At 38.5% G+C, this 22,052-nt stretch overlaps 2 long non-coding RNA genes and 1 pseudogene across 4 annotated transcripts; 1 reads left to right on the top strand and 2 right to left on the bottom strand.

Moving 5' to 3' along the window:
- Nucleotides 1-306: 306 nt before the first annotated feature.
- Nucleotides 307-9,121, bottom strand: LOC149102244 (uncharacterized). Of its 2 annotated transcripts, none has more exons than XR_016202529.1 (4): nt 8,705-9,121; nt 3,182-4,593; nt 2,152-2,257; nt 307-1,225 (listed from the first exon to the last, which is right to left on the bottom strand). It is a non-coding gene; the product is annotated as an uncharacterized LOC149102244 (long non-coding RNA). The 2 variants fall into 2 exon arrangements; XR_016202530.1 differs by lacking the exon at nt 8,705-9,121 and adding an exon at nt 6,435-6,966.
- A 4,464-nt stretch (nt 9,122-13,585) lies between these two features.
- LOC110051623 (TNF receptor-associated factor 2-like) lies at nt 13,586-21,332 on the top strand (annotated as a pseudogene). The gene is made up of 8 exons (XR_016202528.1): nt 13,586-14,988; nt 16,500-16,664; nt 16,945-16,996; nt 17,196-17,300; nt 17,734-17,898; nt 19,151-19,228; nt 19,545-19,634; nt 20,195-21,332. The product of XR_016202528.1 is annotated as a TNF receptor-associated factor 2-like (transcript).
- Nucleotides 21,171-21,986, bottom strand: LOC110051626 (uncharacterized). Its single transcript, XR_002296964.2, has 2 exons — nt 21,913-21,986; nt 21,171-21,574 (listed from the first exon to the last, which is right to left on the bottom strand). It is a non-coding gene; the product is annotated as an uncharacterized LOC110051626 (long non-coding RNA).
- Nucleotides 21,987-22,052: the final 66 nt, after the last annotated feature.

The raw sequence follows: 22,052 nt of genomic DNA, 5'->3' as shown, positions 1-22,052 counted from the left end.
TAAAAGTGGAAAAAAATTTCTCGTTTAGGTATATAGTGCTTTATATAATTTGTCTGATAAGGGATCTCATGTGTGTTCTGACATGCTTCAACATCTAAGAAGACAAAAAAAAAAAAACAAAAAGCGTAAACCCCGCAACTGTTTTGCAGTCTAACAAAACAGCAGTGGTTACTATTATGGGAATCAGCTTTCACTCACCAACAACTTTTAGATTCACAAAAGGAGGAGCGGAGTCCATCACACAAACTCCCTCATATAGTATTCAGAGTTGTCGTTTTTTCGCACACAAATAAAGATTATAGAACGTTCTTTGAATAGCCGCTTTTAATTACTTACTTATTACAAGGCTAGTTGATAGCTTACAACTTATAGTATCCCAATGTTGGGAGTTTGCTTTATTCTAACAACGATCAGCCAATTTGGAAAATTTGAGCTTAACACTCAAGAGTTGACGTAAGGTTCAGAACAATTAATACTCTGCATGACAACAACTCGCTTAGTTTAATTGTAAACAATCAATCCTATTTCTAAGATAGCGAAGTAGCTCAGCTTCTAGCAAGCAAACGTTATTTGACTATAAATGTTATACTCGTGGAATAAAGACACTGCGGTTACTAATCACATCTTTTTATCTCCGACTCAATCTTGCCGTCGCCGAAGAAACTGATGCTGAGCTCGTTCGCTGGTGGGCCCCAAGCGGTACGTTCAACGCTATATCCGCACCACCATGGCAGGGAAGTCATCAGACCTGGGAGCTTCACCACTTGTTTGAACGTGTTCTTGTATATATTTTGATTCGTATTTGGCAGATGGATGAAAGACGCGCTTCTACATCTCTCGTGGGCTCTGTCCACAGTCGTGCAACGCCTGCATCTGAAAATCCACCAGTAAATGGTACCATCAGAAGAGAAGGAGAAAATCAACCGATTTGCCATTCCTCCCCAACCGGTGCGCTCCTTGGAAGATCCACAATACCAGTAGATTTCGTTCTGTGGATATGGCAGGTCGATTTGATCATAGCTCGATTTCCTGTACCTTTTGTGGTTAACCATGAGGTCGGAGTCCCTACATTTGTCAGTTGTCTCCGCGACCTTGGTACAGACGGCAGATGCAGGGGAAGTACAACTGGCAATGTATAACATGACAGCAATGGTCGCAAGAGTAGAGCAGAGTTCCATACTCATGATGATTTCTATATCGTCAGTCGACTGACTCTTTTTCTTGGCTGGAAAGTAAAGGGGTACAATGATGATCTGATTGCTATGTCTTTCTTGCCTACGTTGTCTTCAAATATATTTATACTTGGATGTTGCTCTAGCTATAGGCGACAATATATGATGTCTAAGTTAACGTGGCCGGATCACTTAGAAAGAGAAAGCGAAAAGTGTATATGTTGATAAAAACAGCAAAGTATGGTAAGCTATAACCAGATACATGCAGCAACACAAATTGCCTATTAACAGCCTCAATGTCAGAAGAGAATACTCAGTTGTAACTGCACAGTTGCTTTTTAATCTTTGATCTTTTTTCCGCGTTATCAGTCATAGCTAATTTGCTAAGCTCACTAAACTAAGAACATGGAACGGAAAGTAAAGCATTCGGGCTTGTCCTGTGAAGCCGTACAATATATTTTGTTTATAGTACCTGTTGACACAACTGCTACTTTAATTTTAGTTTTAATATCATTTTTCGTAAGTATTATTGAAAAATGGTGGAAATAATAGTGAAGTGTGTAGCAAAATAATATTGTTTGAATTCTTGTTAAATGCGGATTTTTAAGTGATTTTATTGCTCGGTAAAAATCGAGAGAAGTTCCCAAAATTGATAATCTCCCTCCCATTCTCTGATCATCTTTTGAACGGGAGAAGGAATCGCACAAGTTGTTTAATAGGGTGTATTTAAGACTTATTTAGAATATACGTGATCATAATTGGGTAACCATCATCAAGCTGTTTCTACGGTACATGTTTGAGTAAAACGGTAGCTCGGATCATATCTCATGATCAAGTGGACGTTTCTGTGGCCATATATAGAACTTGCATCTGTCCTCGCACACGTTATTGGATGTAGACTACATGGAGTCAATTTTATTTCAAATCTGACTAGTTCGTTGTTGCCTACGAGATGGTTGTAGACTGAGATGAAGCTTACCTTGTCAGTAACGTGGGTACAAAGTAGCTGTTCCTGCTATACAGTCTTTCTTGTTTCTTCCACCCCGTGTAATCAGAAACTGATGGTGACGTGTAGTAGGTTGCACCTTTAGTTTGAGATTGATGGAATATTTTAGATATTGTACGTGTATGATTCATTTTTAACGTCACTTTGTATTAGGCTCTGTCAATAGCTTTAGTGCTTTTGTATTTCCAAAGTTTTGTCAATGTTAAGCCTCACGCAATCCCATTAGGATAAAAAATCAAGTTTTTATGCCAGCGAACAAGACTGTGATTGTTCTGCTTGACTGTTGCGCTCTTTAAATTAACGAATGTTCAAATTCTTGTTATGAATGATCTTGCTGTTTTACTTTTCATGTCCTAAAAGATGAAGTAAACCCAGCTGAATAAACGATTGTTGCACTAACTATCTGCGACTGTTAAATTTACGAATCTATTGACTAGCCTCACCTTGGTTTTAAATGAACGGAATATTTTTGAAACTCTGCAAGTGGTTAAACTTGGAACTACGTACTAGACGTTTCGCTCGACCAAAAATTCCCACTTGACTACTTCAATTTCCGATATGATTAAAAAGAAGTACTCAATGTGAAATCAAAAACGCCCAAACATGAAGATTTTTAATGACAAAAGAAAATGATTCAACTTGGACAGCGGGAATTAAGCCGAAATACCTGCCAATGCCACACCCTACTTGTTTATCATTTTACAATTGTGCTCAGAATTGCAGAACATAGCACAGCAAGAATCACTGAATTTAACAAACGTTGCAAGGTTATATTAGTCAGCTTTTTTATTTCAATGACACGCAGGAGTGCTGAGCTGTGCTCTTGATGAAATAGAATTCTGTTGTACTCGAAAAATTGACTCAGGAACGTAGCTCTAAGTGACCATAATGAAAACTTGTAGCCGTCCACGCACTTAATTTATGAGATGTAGGGTAGAGTTTATTTCTTTCAAATCTTTCAAATCGGTTGTTGCCTACGAGATTATTGTAAGAGTAAGCTTACCTTGTGGGTGTAAAGTGGCTGTGTCTCCGTTCGCGCCGTGAAATGTGCTGAAACCACTTCAATCTTTAACACTGTGCGTGACGTGCGGGAACGTTGCATTTTAAGTTTGTGATTGATGAAATAAATATTGTGTCCAAAGTCACGTTTTATTTGGTTCTGTCAGCTATAGTTTTACTGCTTTAATGAATAATTCTAGTTTGTAAATGTTCAGCCTTGCGCATTCTCATCAGGGAAAAAAAATTGTAATTCCTCTGCTTGACTGTTTAGATTCAGGACGCCTTTTAAAACTAGTGACTGCGCTCTTTAAATAATAATAATAATAATAATAATAATAATAATAATAATAATAATAGATGCTTTTAAACTGTGTTAGATGGTTGCCGTGCACGGGTGGGTATATTTGAGTGTTTACTTTTCATGTCCTAAACGATGGAGCAAACCCAGCTGAATATACACATATAAACGATTGCTGCACGAACTGTCAGTTACTTTTAAATCTATGAATAGGTAATGTCACGAAAGAAGCGGCGTGGTGCTTTGTCGATCTATCGACTAGCCTCGCCTTGTCTTGAAATGAACGAAATCTTACCAAAACTCTGCAAGCGGTTACATTCGGAGCTACTACGTTTCGCTCGACGAAAATTGCTGGCCTGACCGACATAAGGTGATTCTGTGGCGATCGAAATAGAAGGAGCATTGAAACAATTCTCAAGCTTCGTCCACTTGGTAATCATGGTATGATTACCAATATGATCGATGATGATTATCGTCCAAAGTTACTATTTCATTACACTAACGGCTCAATGTAATAATTCTAACTCAATGGATTCCAAATCCGATGTTCGTTATTTTAAGGTATATATAAGTCAGGACAAGTATTTAAGATTCAGTCAACAACGGTTTTTTTTTTGTAACGGGTCCTCGTGACTGCATCCGGCATCTGCTTCTGGAAAGTTATGTGTAATAGCTTTCGCAGTTTGACTGATTATATCCCACTGGGTATCTTAAACTATGATTATCTACAAGATGCGACTTGATACCCAATGTAAATACAAGTACATGTACAAAATATGTTGCAAAAGAAAAGACATAAAATAAGACATAATTAAAAGAAAAACGGCCTAAACGACTGTAAGTTCGATCATCGTATCTGATCCTCATCTGCATCCCACCGTGCCAAAAATTCAGGTTGTAAAATGCATAATAAACGGCAAGGACAAAACGGTCTCTGTAACAATGTCAGTAGTACAGCTTATTTGGATGACGGTGTAGCCTCTGTATTAGAAATTTATAGCCATACGCTGAATAAGGTGATCAGCAGAAGGGTTCCTCAGGCCAGTCATGGTCGATGACTCATCCGGTCGTCAGAATACAAGGTAGACTAAGTCTACTGCCTCGTCTTCTCCGTATAACTGAATAAAAACCAAAACAAAATAGACAATGTATCTGAGATAAAGAAACTAGGGAACTTCCCTAAATTAGTCCCTGGGTGAGACTCCAATATAAAAAGGACGGCGGTGCCCGTAGGAAATTATGAAAAAAAAAAACAACAACAACAACGAGGTACTAGGAACATGTTTTATGGGCGCGGCTTCAGTTTTTTTTACCCCTTAGAAGTACCAATTCTGAGACAAATTTAAAATCAGGTGATTATCAAATATCTCCCGTCATATATTTTTCGGCTCAATAGCCTAAAAGGTGCCGCAAAAGTTCCTGCTGTGGACTTTTTGAGGCTGAACATCCTAGGAGATACCAAAATCGCTTATTTAATCCCTAAAAGATACGACGAGCACCCCTGTCCTGTTTTATATGGGAGCAGTCCCCCCCCGGAACTAGTCCCTGTGCTTATCTATTTATCAACTATGATGTGTTGAGTAGGTAATTAAGCCACCGTAACAAACTTAGAAAAGGAAAGCTGACGTTTCCATTCTTTTGCACTCTTCTCTGACAAGGTGATAACATTCGAAACATCATTTTTCCACTTTTCCAGTTTTTCTTTCATGAGAAAAGTTTAGTGTATTAACTCAGTTCACATTGATAATTAGTTAAGTGCTTTCAATTGCCCTCCTACGCCGAGCAATAGTTTCATTAGAGACTATTCTTGTTTTTCTTGAATTCTAGACAAATTAAAAACTTGAAACAACCTTATTTGCAACTTCGTTGTCATCTCGTATCATCAGTAATGAAATGTTATACATGACAGTATATAATAAAATAAGTTTATGCAGCTATAAGTAACGAAAATTTCACAACTGAAGCTGATATTCGAATTTTTCAGTAATAATTCAGAAAATTAAGCCATCTTTTCTTAGCTAACAGTTAAGTTGTGACTGTTTATTGAAAAATACTGAAAACTCACTTTATTTTCTTAAAAAACAAACAAACAAAATGAAACGTTATTTATTACTAAGAATCAAAACAGGCAGTATACATAATTTGCCCTTCACTAAAACACTCGGTTAAAGCGCTCATAAGTGTCATCGACTTGTCTATCACAATCGTCAATCAGCTCAAGTGGTCAAAGTGCGTCATTCTTTAAAGTGATGACAAACGTGCATAACAAGTCTTGATAATTGAAACCTTTTACACGATCTGAACAATTTCGCCTGTCACCTAATGGAAAATCGCCTGAGATCCTGGATCCCCCGGCAATACCTTTTAGCGGTGTTGTTTTTAATTTTCGCTTTCTGAAATAAGATCCATTTTGTGCATTCTCGTCAGAAATAAGTATTGTTTTTATCTGTTATTCGTCTCTCTTAATAACAAGAAATAAAGTGTGATTACTAACGTGGACATTAAAGCTCTTAACTCAATATCAAGCTAATGAAATTTTGGGTCTGGCTCGAAACTAGGTTAGAGATTTAGTAGCATACACAATGGGCTCCACTAATATTTTCCGGGGTCCCCCGTCCCCCTTTTCCCTAAACTCACACAAGCTCTTTAAAGATCTGTGGTTAGAGAATTATAAGTGCATAGCTGGCAAAGGTAGGTATGCCGGATGCGTATTAATTCTTGGCTCGTGCAAACTCTGAACGTAGCCATTAGGACATAAGCTCAAGAGTATATACAGTGATATTTGTTTTGTTTTGTTCCAGTTTGCTGCCTTATGCTATTTTCTAAGCGAAACTTAATTTCATGTCACGCTAACTACCAAACATCACAAATTCGGTAAGGTAACTAGACGCATCGCGTAAACAGGTTAAGGTAGCCGATGATGATCATCACGAAAACCTGTAAATCATGAAGCTCTTACCAGTTGCAAATCTCTCGTCGTTTTCCTGCGGAATCTTTTCGGCTTTCTGATATATGTTGTTGTCTTCCCTGATGAGCAACTTTCGCCTTGCGTGATACAGAATTGCAGCCATTAAAATCACTAGCATAGTCATCAATGACGGAACAAGCACTGGAAGCAGGTGGTGGAAATACTCCATTCTTTTCTCCAACACCGTCCGGGCCGAGCTTTTGTCAGTGTTGTGTTAATGATTATTTACCAAAAGATCCTCGGACTAAGGCTATTGATCTTCACAATATGCAAATGACTTGAACGTTTGTGGTCAAAATTGTTTAGGTTCAGGAACAAGTGCACTGCTGGAGATCATTTGACAAAGTCTAGACCGATGACGTCAATGCGACTGGCGTCTTTATGTCGAGATGGGGTCAAAACCTCGTTCCTAGCGGCTTACATAATTAAACACACTGCAGAGTTTGATGACAAGAAATCTTAAGTCAATAACAGTTGTACAAGGAACGTTTCAACAGCCAAAAGTGCCTGAGTTGTGACGCGTCAATACTTTATACTTTGCTGGCGTGAAACCAAGGAAATATTAGACGTCTGCCCGTGGGCTACTGAGCAGGGAGTCCTTTTAGAATTTGTCTTTATAAGCAAGGTCTGAATTTATTCCAAGAACAAAAAAAATTACTCTGCATCGTTGTGCAAAATATCGTAACAGTGTTTATTTAGAGTGCATCCATCAGAGCTTGATTCGACGTTGTTGACAATGTTTGCGATTTTGGCGCAGACTGTCGAGGGGAACAGGTGCCGAATGAGTGAAAACAAAGTTTTATGATGACTGTATTACATACATGTATTGCCATTGGCACGTCACGTGAAGTTATTGGCTATGTGAGAAAATCTCTGCTGCTGCCTGCAGGGGCACATAACTTCAGTTCATCCAGTATCAATGGTCTGATTCGTAGACCGGAATGTATAGTTTAATATGCAAACACGGTTTCTCTGAAACGTTATCATTCAAAACCTTCATGTATTAACCCTTGCCTAAACATAGTTTGGTACGATTCTTGATTCGTGTGGAATCTAAGGTACAGGCGCAGTGGTAGGGTTGTTTGTAGCAAGTAAACATGATAAAGTGCGGATAAAATTTACCTTGTCTGCATATGTATTTACCGTTTAATTACAGGAAAGCTTTATATACTCCCATGTATTTCGAGAGATGCTATATAAACCATTTTTCTGAACAATCTTTTGATTTTCATTGTTTACACCCGCTTGGCTTCGCCTTCAAGAAGAAATAATTACAACAAGTGGTGTGCAATTACACGGGTATTTAGTACAAGGTCAGTTTATGACTCTTTTCTTTTTGTGTTCACTTCCTTTGCAGTTGTAGACTAGCTACTATTTTCAAGTTTGCGTCGATTTGAAGTGACTTTGTACATGGCTAGTATCAGGCTCAGTATCATTATGGCACTTTCAAAATATATCTAGAAATGGGATAAGAAATGGCGTTCTTTAATGTCGCTGAAACGATTACTTCGACGAAGATTGGTCTGTTTACTAATAAGTGAATGACGTCATCACAACTTTGTTTTAAGTGTTTCTAGAGGTACTTGACATTTGGAGTCATAACTCAACATGAAAGATTGCTTGTCACGGAATAAGTGGAACGTTAACAAAATCAGTGAATTCTGCATGAATCTTTAGCTTGAAATCAAAGAATCAGATCTATCTTAATTCGTAATGCTACAATACCGTTCATAATTATCAGCATTACGCAATTTCGTTATGACGACTGACAAACTCTGGGACCTGTCAATTAAAATACTGATGCTTGAGTGTATTCCAGCGATTCGGTTCTTAATAAATCATCCGAATTATCGTGACGCCGTTTTCTTTATAATAGGGTCTGATAAATATAATTGGAACGTAACTCACTAGCAAATGGTCAAGGACTGAAAAATGCTATCTTATTAAATTGCTTTGGTATTCTATTTGAAGTCTTAAAGCTCTCAAAATGTCGGATCTTCTCTATTTTGCCGACTTATCACAATTGAGTTGTTTTTTTGGTTTCGAGTTGCACAGACAAACCGGATAAACAAATGGCTTAAATTTTATCAGCAGAGTTTTGAATTGGAATAAAACGCTGCAATTTTTGTGATGGTTTGTCCATGCGATTTTGTACAACGCTTAATATTGCAATTGGCGAAGTGCCGAAAATTAATGCGTTCTGAATAAAAGCAAGTAGATTACAATAAGAAATAAGTCTACTTCATTGCAGAAGTACCCACCAGTTGCAAACCGTTCATCGTGCTCTTCGGGTTCCTTTTTCTGTTTTTCCTGGTGCTGTGTGTTCTCCTGAACCTTCATCAGTCTCGTGCAACGAATATTGTAGAGAATTGCAAAGAATAAGAGCGTTACCGCTGTCAACAACAATGGAACAAATGCTGGCCTCATGCAGCTGTACATGTTAATGAAATCCATTCTCCGCCCGCTCTGTTCAGAGTCTGCTTTTTATTGCTTGTAGCTTCAGCAGGGTTTATATTATATATCTGAATTACCGCTGAGTACACGAAGTGTTAGTATGTCACCACAGGAAAAAGCTGCCAGTTGCCCGCTCGCCAGTTCAGGGATCGATTAACTCAAGTGCGGCTTATTTGATTCAAGTGTTTCAGTGAACTGTCCTTTGTTTTGTAACTAGGAAGTGAAAACAAGGTCAATAGCGTGCAGTCAATAGAATGTGGCATCAAGATATATCACCGTCACCGAAACTTCTAGCTGTTTCTTTTCGCAGGAAATTACGGTTCGGTTCAGACTAAATCCAAATGATAAAGGTATCTTTAAGCGGCGATTGCGGCGATTAATAATGGTAATTGAACTGAGTGGAGTGCAATTTGGTCTGAAATCATACGCGTGATTTCAAAATCGAACGAGCGCGCAGCGCGAGTTCGATTTGAAATCACAAGTATGATTTCAGATCAAAATTGCACTCCACTCAGTTCAATTACCACTTTATTAGATCCATTTTGAAATCGCACAATTTTATCGCCTTAATTTTTAGACTTTTGGTGTATTGTTCCAGTAGCCGGTTTGTTAAAAAAAAAAGCGGAACCGGAAACGCCTTTACGTCTCATTTAGTATGCAAAACGATGTCATGTGACGAAAACTCATCCGAGCATGACAAAGAAACAAGCGGTTTTGAAGTCAGAACGAAAATAGTCTGCTTCAGGTATAAAAGTTCAATTCTCGTCGGTTGAATCAATGATGGAAGGTCTTTCTTTCTTCTGTGGTTGAGGCTGAGACTTTTCATTGTCTTTGGAGAAGGAATTTGAAGGTGCATCCTGCGCAATTCTGCGATGGATTTCTTTTGAGTTGTGAAACTCCCTCGAGTGCACGATGCCCAGTGGATGGTACGTTTTTTTTCTTTCATACCGTTTAATGACATGATTTTAAGGGAGTCCAGCTCGTTATCATCTCCGTTTCTTTTTGTGACCTCGGTGAAGGACTCAATACTCGGGACCTTGTCAAGTTCTTGCGGCGCCATTTGTTTCAAGATATTTCCAAGATGGCGGGACTAACACCAGCTTCGTAAGACGTTCATTCATTCACTGTTTTGTGGAGCGGGGCGTATTCTGACTATGTTTATTCACAGCGACAGAGTTGAGCTGTTTTGTTGCTTCGTTTGAAACTACCGGAAACCTGGAAACATCTACCTTCTTGAGATGACTCTGAATTTGTTGTTGTGTGGTTTTCGTTCGTTTATGTTTTACTGGACTCAGTATCATACGGATCTTGAGCAGATGTTGAAGAAAAATCGCCAAAATATTCGTCAAAATGGGCACTGAAAGTTGGGAACTTCCATTAAAGTAGGTCTTCAGCCTAAAGGAGCTCATAATCGTCATTCAGAAACTGTAATTAATTGAATTCGTCAATTTTTTTGGAAAAAAAGCTACAATAACACTAACGTTTTGGCAATAGTATTTGCAAAATTCTCCACACAGTGGCTTTTTGCCTTTCATTTTCCTGAAATTTTATTGATTACTTTAAACTAATCTTGAAATCTGATTGGTTGTTTTGTTTTACTGGCCCATTCTCATTGGCTGAGAAAAAGATGCGATTTAGAGCAAAAAATAGTGCGATTCGTGAATAAATCGCACCACTGAGAGCTAATCAGATTGCAAGGATAACCAGTGATTTCAAAATGGATTTAATAAGGGCGGTACCCATGGTGTACCTAAATCATAGGTTCTAGGTTTTTATTTATCACAGGATGTTATTACGCACGGGATATTGAAGCGGGTCACCGATATCCTTGGAAACTTTAATGTTAAACCGGATCACAATATTTTTTCCCCGTCAAACATTCCCGAATATGAATTTTTAACGGAAAACCTTTAAAGAGAACTGTAGCTTCAAATTGACTTTTTATTCTATGAAAGCTGCATTTTAGAGTTTTCAAGGAAAATAAACAATTACATACACTCGTATCGACATACAACCATGCAGGTTATTCAAGATGAACGCTTCGGAATATTCCAAATTTCGGAAAAAGAGAAACTATAGTTCTTATGTTCTAAGGACTTTAAGGACGTATTGAGAGGACCCCATATCGGTTTTGCAGTAACCGGTTTTTAATATTTGGAACTGACAAATCTTTATGCCTTGTAGTAAAACAATTCAGCGCAATGGATTTACTCTAGGTTAAACTGGAAAGTATTGTTAGCAGGATCTGCTCTCCCTATCATATGCTTTTACTGGGTACCATGCGTGAAAATAATATGTTATAACGCGGCATTAAGTTCTGTTTTAGTTACGGTGAAATGGTTTCATCAATTAATATAGAAGCACAGCGGTTACCTTTGCTACATTATCGGCCGCAGTCACATCAGTCACGAATAGTTTTATGCATCTGGCGAACCAGTGGGAGATAGTGAAATATCGAGAAATGAAATTCTCGATCGAAGAACATTCGCAAGATCTCGCAATCGCATCGGAAACCGGAGGGCTGCCGGCTAAAGTATGGACGGGTGGTGGGGGGCACTATCTATCGGACCACTATCCTTCTCATCTAATTTATGGAGACTATTATATAAATTATATATATATTGCCCAACGTATATATATAATAAACAATTACATTATGCGCTCGAGATTTCTATCGCGTGCTGTCGTTCAAAAGTTTAATCTAAATCCTCTTAGACACTTTGAAAACACAAAGAAGCGGTCCCTAGCGCACGCTTATACGCTACTCAATATCTACAACAGAATAGATAGTGGCATAGCGAATCAGAGAACTGCATTCGTGATAGAACGCTAGTAGATTTATATTACTTAACAATTAGATTATGAGCTCGAGATTTCTATGACGTGATAGTTGATGAGGCCGAAGGCCGAATCAACTACCACCTCATAGAAATCGAGAGCGAATAATCTAATTGTTTTAGTAGAATTCTTACTAAAATTTACTTCAAATAACGGTTTCCAATTATTTCATAACGTATTATTAAACTTTGCGTCTGAAAAAGATCGCTCGGATGGAACTGTCATTTAAAATTGAAGCTGTGTGCGCGCGCTCAGTTTTTTCAATAATTTCAACTTTTTTAAAAGTCAAAACACCGTAAATGTCCTTCGTTTAGACTTCTCAGGAATCTAATTATCCGTTTGCATCAAAATTGTCCTCCAAAACTTTGGAAAATCGAAAAAAAACGTCACCATTTCGTAGACGATCTCCAGCCACTGCACACTAATGGCTGATAGTGTTCAATGGTTCAGCCAATTAGATTGCAGCATTTGCATTAGTATACTATTAGAATTCTACTAATTGATATTAGTATAAATCTACTAGCGTTGTATCACGAATGCAGTTCTGTGATTGGCTACGCTACGCACTATCTATTTAAACAATAGAGTGTTTCTGTATAGGAACTATCGGCTGATAGTTGCCCCGCGGAAATTTGGTGTTCTTAAATTAAACAAATATTTGCCCGAGAAGGGAAGCTTCGAGGGTAAATATACTAGTTTGAACAGCACGAAATTTTCAAGGGCAACTATCAGACAGATAGTTCCGAGACTTACACAATCTGTTGTCTTTGTTGTTCACCACTAATTTTCTTCCTCACGCCAGTTCAGAAATCATGTTGAATTATTTTCAACTATTTTAGTGAAAGCCGTGAAAGCCATATGTAAAATTTGAAAGAGAAAACAGACAAAAACCCACCTAATGCAATTTCGGTTGTTTATTTTCTATAAGCCCGCTTGTTTACAGAAAGATTTTCACAGACGAGTACTATCCATCCGGATATTTTTCTCTGACGGGCACTATGAGCTGATAGTGTCTCTCCACGGATGAACACTATCGCGTCACATGATCAGTTTAAACCAATGAGAATCGGAGAAAATTTAGTGGTGAAATATAATCTCTTGTAGATAGTGAGGGGTGTAGCAGTGTGAGTTGTCAACAAAATGACAGCCGCTTTTTTTGCGTTTTCGAGGAAGAGGATTTATATAAAGTTGTGAACGACTTGTAGATTTATACTAAAACTATTAGATTGTTCGCACTCAATTTCTATGTGTGATAGTTCACTTGGGCTGCGCACTCGTCAATTATCGCGCGATAGTTGACGATAGAAATCTTGAGCTCAAAATCTTATTGTTAAATAGCAGATTTGCACGATATCTTCATTTGACTACAACTACCAACACGAGCCTCCATGTTCTAACTGTAAAACTGAAAATAGACGCTGGAATACCTAACATTTTGTTTTGCTAGAAAGCGTCTAGTCGCGTGGTTATTTGACTATAGTGTTTAGGTCTATAAGTAGGGAAATCCAAACTAAATACGAAAGTGGTTTGTTATGAACGAAAAAGTCGAAAAAAGACAGATTACGGTCGGGGCGTTAATGGAAAAATCCCCGTTCAAATTTAGCCAATGCTTTTAAAGAGGATCACGGCAAACAAGAAAAATAGTGCTAACAATATGTACTTGTTGAAAATGAAATTTTTTTTCACATGTAAATTTGTGGAAGTAGAATGCGTAGTTTAAATCCTTTAATCTTCCCTTTGAAATTTAAGAAAATAGTGGTCACTCGAAAATCAAAACAAAATTGTAGCGGTCAAAATGATTTAGACCTTGGAAAAATCGTGTTGGAGCGATTTCGTGATTGCTCATACTTGTACATGCACATCCCCGACAGATCGCTGACCGGGATTTTCCCGGCGTAGCCGAAAACCACGCTCATCACGTATCTGGATCATATGACGGTGACTCCTCGTTTTAAAAATCTAGTTTCGATTGCGTTGCGAAAACTATGCGCCGTGACGAAAAGACAACCCAAACAAACAAACAAATGAACGAAACAAAACGAAGGAACATGAATAGAACAGATATGCCATTGTTAACATAAACCAAGTTGTTTTACATGTATTTCACGTTTTGAGAGTCTTTTGATAAATTGAGGAAACGGACAGCTAATATCACGTACATTTCACAGTTTCTGAGTATTTAGTATTGCATAATAACTCATTGATTGTTTTATTCAATAGATCAAGCGAGTAAGTGCTCTTCAACAGCCTGGCTGCCATTTGACATTTATGCTTGAGTTTGCGTTTAGCAGATGATGCAGACGGTCGAGTACTTCGTGCATGGTGATGTACAACGGTAGGAATATGTAAACCCACGAACACAAGGAAATAGGACAAAACACCCTTAGAAAGCTACAGGTCGAGTCTGAACATTGCCTAGTCACTAAAAACTGGCTCAGCCCAGCTGGTCGAAACTAACCTTTTGTTCAATCGGGAGGTTCCGGCGTGCTGTCGCTGCAGAACCAACCTACAATTCGTCATTTCCGTTCCAATATCTACGCCTTTTTTATTTGGTTCTCAGAAGCATCAGTGTTTCGTGAAAGAACACGGAGTTATTATTTTCAAATAGAGATTAAATATAAAATTGAGGGATAAAACCCTTGGGAAATTTCCCACAGCGTGACCAACGCGTTTAGTCATGTGAAACGCAATCGACTCGATGACATCATACTAATAACCCTTTATTTGTGTTTGGAAACAACACGCATAAAAACGGGTAAAAAAAAAAGGGAAGGCAAAGGGAGGAGAAAAAAAATTAATAAGAAGTTCAATGGACATATTCTGTCCGTTATAAATTGTTCTACTTCTGGTTAGATAGTAATCGGCTTATGTTAATTGTCTTTTGGGAGCCTCCAGCTCAATAAGCGTTCATGCTTTTCTCGTTTAACAGTTTAAAATTCGAGTGGTCTTACCACTACACTGGAAAAATTCAATGTATTTGCAACGATAAAAAATGAAACAGCCGTTTTCAGATCTTCGATACATTTCAGTGCGGTCTTACACGAATTATTGGTGCACTTAGAGTCACGCGACATTAACGAGGAAACCCCCTGTAAACTGAAACTGAATAATACAATGCACAATGGGAAAAAGCCCCTTCAGGTCAACATGCAGGTATAAAAGTCTCGGACTGAACGACCGTCAGCGCAAAGGTTGTTAGTTGCACTGGGTTGTATAGGGAATCGGTGAAACGTGTTTCGGCGTTGCTGCATTGGTAAGTTACAGTTAGCTAGTATTTGTTTAACGCTGTTTCTAGTCAGTAAATATTCGACTGAAATAATGCTACGAGAAATGTTAATGCTTTTGTTTTCATTGTTAACGTGTACCGCGCCAAAAAATTTTCTGCTGTAAATTCAGTCACTGTTCAGTCGGGAAAAAGTGCGTTCAAATTCGTTTACGTGGGTCACCTAGCTTCTCATGCTCTGCAAATTTGTTACAACGGTCTCTCCGCAATCCCACAACATGACAGACAAGGATGTGGCGCCGGAATTGAAATTCGGAATTGAAAATCGGTTGTTCTAGAGAAGGTACAATTAAGGTATTTTGGGGTGATTACATTAAATTGTAGTTCAGACTACAATTTTGAAGGATACTGTCCAGTTGGTAACAATCTCAGTGTTAGGACCTGCATATTCAGTATACAATTTGCTAACTTTTGGCGCAAATTTCGGAATGACTGTTGCTCATTAAATATTCCGAATTAGATCCGTTCCACCACGGCCAACTTGAGGGCCACTTGAACGCAATTAAGTATACTGACCCGAATTTTTCGAAGGCTGGATAACGCTATCCACCGGATAAGTGTTACCAAAACAAACCACGCTATCCAATGGATAGTGTTATCCAGGGCGCGTTCCATTCGACCAAACTTTCCGGAAATTTCGGTTCAGAATCTGGAAATTCGTTTCGAAAATTTCGTTCAACATCTCGAGGTTGTCCTTTTTTCCGGAAATTTGGAAATTCCGGAAATTTCTTGTTCCATTTGGCATTTCTACCCTGAATTTTGCCTCGACCAAAGCTACAAGATGGCGGTGAGTCGACACTACACTGGATGCAAAACGATCTGTCACAGTTCGAGCCAGCCTGCTCTTGGTTGCCTATCCTTCACAAAAACGTTACCAGGATCTGATTTTCTGGACAATTGTGGACTGGTCGTTCCGAATTTCGCCCGGTATGCAAAATCTCCCGCGAGAAAAGTTCGCAAGTTTCTCTCATCAGACGGATATGATGTTTGAGTCGGTCATGTAAGTATCAAGGAAGAGTTTGCTTCAAATAATCGTGAATGTGTGTTAAATCTCTTTGCATGAAGCAGCTTACGCTACTTAAGACACCACTTTCTTATTTTCCTTCGGCAATTTCTCGAGTAGATCTTGGCAAGAAATGTGCCCAAGCGGGAATGGAACCAGATTGGTCCAACCTGTGGAAAATACCGTTCCATTCGACATACGAAAATTTCTGAAATTCAAACCGGAATTTTTGGTCGAATGGAACGCACCACCAGTCTATCCACTTTTCGAACCACCAGGGCCTGAATTATAAACAGTAACGTGGTAGGTAAAATGCGCGAGCGGCTGTCAGTATATTTAGCCAAAGTCCATTTTATCGTAAAATTAATAAAATCTCCAAGAGAACAAAAATAATAATGGTAAATGATCTCTTCGTATGTTAGCAAAACTGATGGAATAACAATCTAATTTAATTTTATATTTGTTTTCTGCTTGTCAGATATCCACTGATCATGCCTGGTTATAAATGTGTCATTTCCGAAAAAGACATGAAGTCTTTTGATCCAAAATACCTCTGCACGTTTTGTGGAAACGTATTGAGGGATCCGGTACAGACCAGCTGTGGACATCGTTACTGCAAGTCTTGTGTAGAACCATTACTAAGGTACTGTATTGTTTACTGACTGTCCCACCCTGCTCCGGCATAGTAGTGTAATAGTTTCATTGCGTTGGTGAATTGGAATCTGACCAATTGTGTCAGACGAGATATGCGTGGAGTATTCTTGAGCAATCTGCTGGAATAAATGTTTTGACAAACACTAGAGGTCACAATACCCTCTCTCAGTATTAGACGAAGTGTAGCCCCTAAACCAAGAACAACAACAACAAGACAATGATCATGATGTTCTGATAAAGAAGCCTTATTCAGTACTCTTCTACTTTAGATCGTCTCCTTCTAGGTGTTTGGTGGACAATGAAGAAATCACCGAGAAGAAGGTATGGCAAGCTGGCTCACCTTACTTCCAAGTTAAACGTATCAGAGCAGAATACATCATTCGCTTCTGATCCTGATGAATGTCAAGAAAAAAAAATCATTTGTTTTTGAATAACTTTTTCAACACTAACTTGCTCCTAATTTTTTCGTATGATTAACTGGCAAACTGATCGATTTAAATTATTTTCCCACGATAATTAGATATTTGAAGACAAGTTTGCGCGACGCGAAATTCTGTCGTTACCAGTCCAGTGTGCAAACCAATGCGACGGCTGCGATTGGACAGGAGAACTGAGACAGCTAGAGGTATGTCTAGTTGCGGTACTTGTTAGTACTGACGCGTTAGTTTGTGCAGTAAAACGTTTTGGACTAATGATATAATTGCATTCCCCGCAAACAATCTTGAGAGTGTGACCCACAACATAGAAACTTAAGCTACATTTCTTGATTAAGACTCGATGGTAAAAACTTGAAATTGTTAACATGAAATTCTAATAACTAAATGTGCCGGGATATTCACCCCCTTACAGGCGGAAAATAGGGAGATAGAGCCCCCTCATATTTGGGTTTTGGTATGTACTTTGACGCTAGGATTCATGTCTTTAAGAATTATCTGGTTTTTCTTTACTCCACACAGTGCCTCCAATAATACTACTTTTAGTTTTTTACACATTGCTAAACCTCCACTGAGGTGATAACCTGTAATTCAAGGACTGAGAATTTGTATTTTGTTATCAAGGATCACGAGGCTCAGTGTCCATATACCAAGGTTCAATGCATGTATCCCAGTTGCGGAGCCCTGATGCTGAGAGAAGACTTATCCCGGCACCTTGAAGAAGAGTGCATGTTTAGACAGCAGCAATGTCAGTACTGCAAGCTGATGACAACAGCTGACAAGCTTAAGGTATAGCCTATTACCCCTCTTTTTATCTTTAACAATATGTACTTTATTAAGAACTACGAAACGTTCAAGTTAATTTCAGAACCATGCATCATATCAGTGCACCATTCATCACATATCTCCCATTTACTTCTCTTCAGTTTATAGGTGGAACGCTCCATTGTCTCAAATCGTAAAATTACAAAACAAAGCGGTTCGTGTTATAAATGATGTTCCTTTGATGGAATCAATAACTCCACACTACTCATCCTTAGGCTTTCTGAGATTTCCTGATACTGTTAAACTGAACGCGTGTATGCTTTTTTATGATTATTTCCACCATGATAATTACAGTACCCGTAGTGCATCATCCAACCAAGTTGCAATACCTTCATTTCGAACTAATCTTAGGAAATTTTGCCCTAGCATTATTGGAAGTTTCTTTTGGAATAATATTCCGCAATCCATTAGAGACAAACCATCTAAAAAAATGTTTAGAAAAGCACTTTTACGCTGGTACCTTGCTCAATACTAATGAAAACATTATCTCTTTATAACTTTCTGAGCTATTTTGTCATTTTTCCTCTTCTTTTTCTTTCTCTTTTTCTTTTTATTAATAATCTCAAGTTATACATAACTTTAAGGGGCACAAAATTAGTTTATCTAGATGTGCCCCTCTCCTCTCCTTCCAATATACAATGTAATTCAATTTAAGTGATATAATTTCTGTTTTATGCGTTTTTTTTCTTCCTTACAAAGCACTATCGGTTACTATTTACTTTCTTTACGTTATATTTACATATCTATGTATTAGCTAGGAATTGGAGGAATAAAATAAATAAATAAATAAATAAATAGATAGGTGGAACTGAAGAAAACACAATGATTCTAATTGCATTTAAAGTGTTACGGTCACGTTAAATACCAATCATAAAGGAAACAAATAGTATTATCATTCGGGAACAACAACATCAAACTTGTTAGCAGAATGTTAAGTTTGGCAACCTTGATTTGTTTTCTACCAATCAATATGCATGGCTTCTTTCATCTTGCTTTGATGACCAGGGCCGAGTCAAGGATAATGCATAGTTGCAAACCGAGGAAGACACAGGGGCACAACTAGTAACACCGCTAGTGCTTTTTAAAGGGATTAGTGCCCAACACGACATTTGCAGTATGAATTAAGAAACAGTCACATGATAGTCAGGCTGTATTAGCGTACAGTTTTTGTCTTGTTTTGTGAAAGCAACTTCAATTATTCGGCTTTGCTATACAGGAACACGAAGAGAATGATTGCGAAGAATACCCCGTGGACTGTCCAAAGTGTTCAACTGTAAAACTCCCACGAAAGCAGGTAAACTAACAGCAAGCCTAACCCTAACCCTAACCCCTAATCCTAACCCCTAACCCTAACGTAACAAATCAACAGTTATGCGACACTGTATACACTGTCCCAATGAACAAGAGGTCTCTGAATTTACTTCTACATTATAACGTCATGGTCAGACTCCTTTTACCAGAAGAAAAATAATTCTGTTCTAAAAAGCTATCATTTCAGTTGATATATGGAGACGTTTAAATAGTGACCGTTACATTTCCCGTAACAAGAAGTTAAAGGGAAAGATTTGGAGCGACTGCTGTTCTAACCAGAAATTTTATTTTCACTTAAGCTTTCAAGCCACCTTGATGCTGTTAATGGTGACTGTACGGCTGTTGAGGTGCTCTGTGCTTTTGAAAGCATAGGATGCAAACATGGAAAGGTGAGTAGTTATAGATACTATTCCGGGGGGATTCGCATACAGACAGAGATAGCCAGATAGCCAGCCAGCCAGACAGACAGACCGGCAAACAGACAGACAAACAGACAGACAGACAGACAAACACAAAGAAAATGAAAGAAAACGAGTTAACTCAAAAAAGACTTTGTCACTGGTAGGTATAGAAATGGTTGGACGCCGACTTAAGCAGTGTTACAAGTTTCGGTTCAAAATACATTTGCAATTATTCGTGACATTCAGAGTAAAATTTGTTTTCTGCGGCCTGTCACGCTTGGCAAATTACTGACACTGTACTCCTGGGCCGGCAGAGCCGCTCGAAAGTCGATCAGCGTCTATACAGATTTTAATTCAACCAAAGCTTTCGTATCTGTCATTTCAACGCGTTTGTGACTGAGCTACGCGCCATGGTTGATGACGCTGACCCTGAGACCCTGCTCATTTCATTAACGTTGTTCACCGACTATGAATCCGTATCTCAATTCATGGCTTGCTTGGCATCATCGTGATTATTCAGTAATAATTTCTTATGTATTAATTTGCAGACAATGAAACGAGAAGAAAGCAGAGACCACCAGGATAAAGAAGCAGTACGTCATTTAAGCTATCTTCTTGTATTCGTCCAACGACTTTCAGACTTCTTTTATTCCAAACTTGGTGATTTCAATGCTTTTGAAAAGTCCCAAGTCATCACCAGTATGGGTAATACCATTGAAAGAGCATCAAACGTTGTTTAATGGATGACGTAGTACCAGACAGCACTCCCTTAAATTCTTCTTTGCATCGCCTATCTCAAGCTGAGACAAAGAAAATTTTACAAATGCTGAAAAATCAGGATGCTAAGACAGCTAATCATGAAGTTCTTTTAGTTGAATTAAATTCCATGATGCAAAATCAGAATAAGGAAGTAAAAAGGTTAGAAACACAACTTAAAACTTCTAATGATGAAATAAGAAAACTTCAGTGACGAACAGAGTATTTAGAGCATACTTTAAGTGCTAGAAATTTTGCTATAGCGGAACTGGAAGAATATGTTAAGCAAGAACAGTTCTCGAGCTTTGATGGTGTGCTCATGTGGAAGATTACTGACTTCGCTCGTCGAAGAAATGAGGCAATAACAGGCCAACACGTATCTACCTATAGTCCGTGTTTCTATACTAGTCGCCATGGCTACAAGATGTGCGTGCGCCTCTATCTAAACGGAGATGGAAAAGGGAAAGGAACGCACATTTCTGTATTTTTTGTTATCATGCGCGGTCAGTATGATGCGCTACTCCGCTGGCCATTCAGACAGAAGATCACATTTATGCTAATAGATCAAGATAACGTGGAGCACGTGATCGACTCGTTCAGGCCTGATCCCAGCAGCTCTTCTTTCCAGAGGCCTCGAAGAGAAACCAATATTGCCAGCGGATGCCCCACCTTTTGTCCTCTATCTGAGTTAAACAATCGCGCCTACGTAAAGGACGATACCATGTTTATTAAAGTAATTGTTGATAACACAGATATATAAACTTCCAGTGAGTTTTAACTCGTTTAATTTGAGGTTCTGAAAAAAAGTTTTTTTCACAGGAAGTAGTGCTTTTCTTCTTTCTATTTTATCTTTCTATTGCAGTTTGAGTTATTCGGACATTGTTTGCCCTAGCATTCGTATATTAAAGTAATAAAATGTTTACTAAACAACACTGACTAGATGATGTTTCATGAAGCTGATACAACAAATCCGAGTGGCATAATTAATAGACATAATGTTACACCTTGCAGCTATGTATAAATTGTAGTATACATGAAAAAGACACTGTCTAATTTACTTATAGCTGTGCTCAGTACAGAATTTTCCTCAAAGCGTCTTGGGTTGTAATGGGCTCTCTGATAGAAAAGCAGCTATACTTCGTATGCAATTCCGGGGGTCGCGAACAGAAAATCTGCCAATAAAAAGAAAACTAATTAATGTAATGCATGTACAGAGTATGTCTCTAGAGCGCCAGTCAAAACGAGAATATACCCCACACTCTCTTAATTCTTCCTTTCATGTGATTGGCTTTAACAGGGCGCTAATGCTGGTCACATATTAGGCTGAATATTAGTTTATTAGACTGTACCATAAATAAGACACGTGACTACTAGTGTAACATGATTACCGATGTGATTGCGTGAGACTTAGGCTTATAAATACGATAAGGAAACCACTGATGAGGACACCACTACAGATTGTAAAATAACATATGAATACTGCAATATAACGTAACATCCATTACCTCACCTTGTGTTAATTGATCCAGGCCACCACTACCACCATCACCATTACCACCACCACCACCACCACCACCACCACCACCACCACCATCACCACCACCACCATCACCACCATCACCACCACCACCATCACCACCACCATCACCG

Source organism: Orbicella faveolata, unplaced genomic scaffold (genome assembly GCF_042242905.1).
Source record: "Orbicella faveolata isolate gen_17 unplaced genomic scaffold, um_ofav_v1 contig_36, whole genome shotgun sequence".
In the NCBI taxonomy this organism is placed as follows: Eukaryota; Metazoa; Cnidaria; class Anthozoa; order Scleractinia; family Merulinidae; genus Orbicella; species Orbicella faveolata.
Note: the sequence above shows the minus strand (reverse complement) of the source record. Positions and strands in the feature narration are given on the sequence as shown.